The sequence below is a fragment of the Myotis brandtii genome, unplaced genomic scaffold (assembly GCF_000412655.1).
Source record: "Myotis brandtii unplaced genomic scaffold, ASM41265v1 scaffold351, whole genome shotgun sequence".
In the NCBI taxonomy this organism is placed as follows: domain Eukaryota; kingdom Metazoa; phylum Chordata; class Mammalia; order Chiroptera; family Vespertilionidae; genus Myotis; species Myotis brandtii.
The window spans coordinates 3289571-3295671 of record NW_005363502.1 but is presented as its reverse complement, the minus strand read 5'-3'; positions in this window follow the sequence as shown (position 1 = coordinate 3295671).

The following is a 6101-nucleotide window of genomic DNA, read 5'->3' as shown; positions in this document are numbered from 1 at the left end:
GGGCATGATTCTTTCTCATCATTGATGTTTCTATTTCTCTCTCCCTCTCCCTGCCTCTCTAAAATCAATAAAAATATATATATATTTTAAAAATACCTGAGGTGCTCACATGTAAAATTCATCCAACAAATATTAACTAACAACAATTATGTCTTGGGCACGGTTCTAGGCACCGTGCTGAACAAAAAAACATTAGATTATGCTTCTAATCTTAAAAGCATACCTTCTAATAGGGAAATTGCATAAAACAATTACCTGGATAATAAGATCAGCTTGTTTGGTAGAAGGTAAGAGCAGGAGATCCACGAAGAAGGATCCTGGGGACGTGGCCTGAGGGCTGTGGCGAAGCCAGCATGTGAAGGTCAGGGAAGAGGAGTCACACAGGAAAGAGCAGGGCAGAGGCTGAGGGCAAGAAGAGTTCAGTTTGCCGCTTACTGGACAATACAAGTCAGTGTGGCTCAACCCGCGTGAGTACGGAGAAAAGTGGAACGGGATGTGGTTGGAGAAGTGGGTAGGAGATGAACCCATCAGGGCCTTAGGAGACTGGCTGCCCTGGATTGTGGGGGATGAAGGATTTCCTGGGACATAGGAGTTTGAGTAGTAAAAACCAGAGGAGTCCCAGACAAATCCTGCAGGGCCGGTGGGTGGTCACCAGAGGCCAAGGGGAGGCATTTGGATCAGAAGAGCAATGGGCTTAAATTAAAGGGGTTTAAGGAGGTCCTAAATCTGATACAATTTCTATTTCCAAGGATCACTCATAGCTCTGTGTGGGGAGCCGGCACGGCCATGGCATACTCATGCCAGCTCAGCCTGGTTCAGTGACCCTGAGTGGGGGCGGTGAAAGGCTTAGAAAAGACAGACAAGAGAATGAAAGCTGGGTCTCGGTGAGACGCTGCCCCTCTGATGGACAGCGCCAGCGCCCACAAGCCGTGTCTTTAACTTATAGCAGATGCCACGAGGCAAAGTAAGGGCGAGATCAAGATGTTTACAACATTCTCGTGGGTTTCAGTCCCACTCAACTACATGCACCTGAACTCTATCACTCAGGCACGTGGGACCACGTGTTCGGACCACAGGTTCAAGCTTATAACTATAGCTGTTGGCTATAATTGTGCTAAGAAGGCTCTGCCCTCCAAGCTGGGACTTGCACGTGGCAATGAGAGGACTGTGCCCTCTCCTCAGTCCAAGGCTTGAACCTGTCCAAACACTGTAGCCACGCCCCATAGCTCTGGGTGGAGAATGGCCTGCGTTAGGGGCAGCCAGAGAGGACGGTCATAAGAGGTTGTGTGCAATTCTGCAGGTGAAGAGGATTGTTGTTGGACCCAGATGATGATAATGGAGATGGAGAGAGACTAATAGGTTCACAATACGTTTTAAGGAGAAACAGAAGATGTTGCTGGTTACTTACAGGCGAGAATGAGGAAAAGGAAGAACCCAGGATGACTATGGTATCGCCTTTCACTGGGGTGGGGAGCGAGCAGGAAGCCACAGTGTCTTCGTGGAGGTCTCAGGTAGGCAGTTTGCATATGTGGTTCTGGAACTCGGAAGCCAAGCCAGGGCTCATGACAACGTAATGGAATTGAGGAAGTCAGTGAGTTTGCTTGCTGGCAATCACACGCTCTAGCACCCTCTGGCTGCCTGTCACCTTGGAACTTTGTCTCTGGGATTGCTCTCTCATCACAGTTTCACCCACATTACAGGGCTGACACGGCGAGTGCCTTGCCCAGCCCCACTTCCTGAGGCCCGGTCAGCCGGCCTGGTGACTCTTGCATGAGCTAACACATGAACCCATCGAGGAAGGACGTCAGGACAATGATTCAATGACCAGGATTTGCTTTTAAAACTCTCCTTTGTGTTCAACCTTCAGCCTTAAAGAAGAAGAGGAATGGGATGCAAGAGCTTGTGTCTCCCTTTAGAATTTAGCCATTTCTGCGTGACATGAGGCCACAGCTGAATGAATGACAGAATACCGAACCTACATGCATGTATGATGTATGAAATCTGAAATCATCACTCTTTTGCCTCATTTTTCCTCTGGATGAACAAGATTTTGTCAGTTTGCATGGAGACAAAATAGAAGCATGTCCAAAGAATAAGCTCAAAGTATCAAATAAGACAAATAAAAATAAAACCTATCACCTCCTGAAATAGCTGGTAGTCTAGATATTAGCTCCAATAATATTTAAATGGTTTCTGAAATAATTTCTCAAAGTTCTTTGTGTGTGTGTGTTTTTAAGTGATTCTTCAGGATTGCCTGTGTTTTAGCTCGTTAGACACAGCACCCATCCAAATCAGTTTTCTTTCCTCAGAGATCTTTTGTCTTTTTCCCCCCTGCCTCTGCATTTTGCCTGATGCTGTGGTCAAAGTGCTATCCTGGCCTGGAATTAAATTAATATGCCCTACATCCTCTGACCTGCCTGCCTGCGGGGCTGGTGGGGTTAGACACAATTATAAGAAGTGAGCTGTTTCCCTTAATAATAGAGTTTACCTAAAACATGATTCTTCAAACAAACTTTCAAGTTAGAAGATTATACCTGTGGAATTTCAACCAGCAGGACAGGTTTATTATTAGGAAAATAATTTCTGTTATTTTCAAGGTTTTGAAATTCAACTCTAAACTCAAAGTATGGCTTGCTAGTTGAGGGGAAGAGTGATGTTTTGCTTCCCCCGTGTGGTGCAGTTTGATATTTCCCTCTATAGAAACCAGGTTTACAGTCAAAACAAAAGCAGGAAGCAAGGCAATCAAGAGGGTTATTTATTTTTCTTAAATTACCCATATCATGACTTTCATTTCTGAAGAAAAAGGCTAGAGAAACAAAAACACCAATAGCTATTTTAGAAAAATTTTCTTTTTATTTTTCTTGTAAATTTCAAAAGTTAGGCCCCAGCTGGGCTGCTCAGTTGGTTGGACCATCATACTGTACACCAAAAAGGTTGCAGGTTTGGTTCCCAGTCAGGGCACATACGTAGGCGGCAGGTTCGATCTCAGTCAGGGAATGTATGGGAGGCAACTCATCAATGTTTCTCTCTCACATCGATGTTTCTCTCTCTCTCTCTCTCTCTCTCTCTCTCTCTCCCTCCCCTTCTTAAAATCAATGAAATCTCTAAAATCAATAAAAAACATATCATCTGGTGAGGGTTAAAATAAAGTCAGTTAAAACAGCCTTCTATAACTGTAAAATCCAAGAACATTAAGATTTCTTTTTAGTTAACGTAACACTCAAGGGGAAGTCAACCATAAGTTCATATATCTCTCCAGGCCTTCTATTTTATAAAATAACAACAATAATGGTTAAAATGATATCATATAAATAAAGTTCCTATTCACCAGAAAATGGTGTTGGTGGCACGCAGAACACGGGAGTGTAGAAGTCCTGGGAGTAGGGACAGCACCACGTACATAGGAGCCTTGTCCTGAGCCGCTGAGACTGAGGGCAGGCAGCCAGGTCTCTTGGGTGATCTAACCTGAGATGTGGCAGGAACCACACTTAATGCGGGGGATCCGGGGAGAACCAGGCCGAGATGCCCCACTTTCCTGAGCCTCGCTGCTCCGACTGTGCTTCCTGGGCCCGCAGCGGGGGCGTCCCTGTGGGCTTGTTGGAAAGGTGTCATCTCAGCCTCATCCCAGACTTTACAGACACAGAGGCTGCATTTTTTTTAAAAATCCCCAGATGATTCACATGCACTTTCATGTCTGAGAACCATACAGCGGTTCTCAACCTGTGGGTCGCGACCCCTTTGGCAGTCGAAACGACCCTTTCACAGGGGTCGCCTAAGACCATCCTGCATATCAGATATTTACATTACGATTCATAACAGTAGCAACATTACAGTTATGAAGTAGCAATGAAAATAATTTTATGGTTGGGTCACCACATGAGGAACTGTATTTAAAGGGCCAGAAGGTTGAGAACCACTGGAAGAACTGAAACAACCAAGACCCACCAACGGGGAATGAGTTCTGGTGATCAGAGGAAACAACCATGATGGAAATGTGAGCCCCACACTTAAAGGGACAAGGGAAGCATCCAATGGGATGGAGAGCGTTGTGATTGGTTTCCCAGGGACAGTGTGGACACTTCCAGGGGGAGGAGAGGCAGGCACTCATTAGATGGCAGTGATGATGAACTGTCCTGAGCTGTCCCACTGAGGTCCACCATCGGGAGAATGGCAGTGGCAGGAAGCAGCACTGGTAATGGTGATTAATGGCAATGGACACCTAGTGAGCCGTGGCACTGCGGGGCCTGTGCTGAGGGCGTTCTGTGCATTGTTTAGTTGGCCACTTGCAAGAACATGGAAGGTCATGTAACTGGGGTATAGTGAAATGAGCACTGTGCCCAAATCAAGGAGCTACAAAGTGGGAAAAGCAGGATTTGAAGCCAGATTCTGAGTCTAACATGCCCTAAGGCAAATTTGTGCCAGAACATATATTAGGCTAAAGAAGCAATTCTCAAACTTCCGTGTATGTATGACATATTCTTAGATGTTTGTTAAAATGCAGATTCCTGAGCCCCAATGCTCAACTTCTGAATCAGGAAGTCTACCACAGGCCCACAAATCTGCTTCTTACCTATTATTTCCAGGTGTTTCTGAGGCAAGGGGTACAAGAATGACATTCAAAAACACACTGCCCCAATAACAATAGAGAATGTTCATTTTAATCTGTTTTATGGATTCAGTTTTATGTGTAATATGTTATCTACACAAAAGATTCCGCAGTTAAAAGATGATTGAAGCCCAGCTAGCGTGGTTCAGTGGTTGAGCATTGACCTATGAACCAGAAGGTCACCGTTCAATTCCTGGTCAGAGCGCATGCCCAGGTTGCAGGCTTGATCCCCAATAGGGGGCATGCGGCAGCCGATCAATGATTCTCTGTCATCATTGACGTTTCTGTCTCTCCCTCTCCCTTCCTCTCTGAAATCAATAAAATATTTTTTTAAAAATATGTTTGAAAATTGGTGTTAGCTTAGCATCCAAAGTCCTTTACATCCCACCTCTCAGGCCCACCTCCTGCCATCTATACTCATTCTGGGACACAGAATTCCATAGGGTGGCTCTTATTTGTACTGAGAGACCTGGAAAATGGACAGGAACATTTGAGGATTCAATGATACTTTATATCAGGATTTTACTGCAGCCTCCTATTAACATATTTATTAATATCTGCAGGGCATTCTTCTATGGAACACTCAATGCTGTTTTCTAATATTCACTTCTTATTTTTAAATTAATTCATCTAAATATGCTCATACTATTTACATTAAAAATACGCCAAAGTAGATGACTTAAACAAATTAGGAATCTCAAAGCATTTAAACACTAATTGAAAAGTTGAACTTTTTCAAAAATCAAATGTCAAATGCTCTGCAATATGTTAGCCCTTAAAAAGCAAACAAAACACAATAATTAAAACAACTCTTTACTTGCACTTAAATTGTTATATCCGTGGATTTAAAAGTGCTTCTTCCTAGTCTCTCCATTCTTATCCTTATCCTGTTTCTTCCTAGGAGTATTACTGAGTTGCATTGTCTCCCCTAAAAATTTCTGCATCAAAGTCCTACTCCCCAGTATCTCATAATGTAACCTTATTTTGAAATGAGGTGATTACAGGTGTAGTTAACTACGGTAAGGTCACACTGGGTGGGCCCTACTCCAGTATGATTTATGTCCTTATAAATCGGGGAAATTCAAACACACAAGGAGAACACCATGGCAAGATGAAGGCAGAGATCAGGCTGAAGCCACGGTCTGCCAAAGATGCCAGCGAACTCCAGAAAGTGGGAGTGATGCCTGGGACAGATTCTCCCTCACAGGCCTCAGGAAGAAGCAACCCAACTTAGACTTTGATTTGGGACCTCTGGCCTCCAGAACTGTGAAACAATCAATTTCTATCATTGAAGACACTGCATCTGTGGGATTTTGTTAGGGCAACCCAAGCAAACTAATGCAGGTACAATTTCACTCACTTTACTCAGACAAGTGTGAGCAAAATTCAGGCCAACCGGGACTTGGGGGAAGAATGGTCATAGCTGACTGAGTTCATGGAACTAAATAAAATATTTATTTGTAAGCAACAGAGAATAAGGGGTACCTCCCTGGAA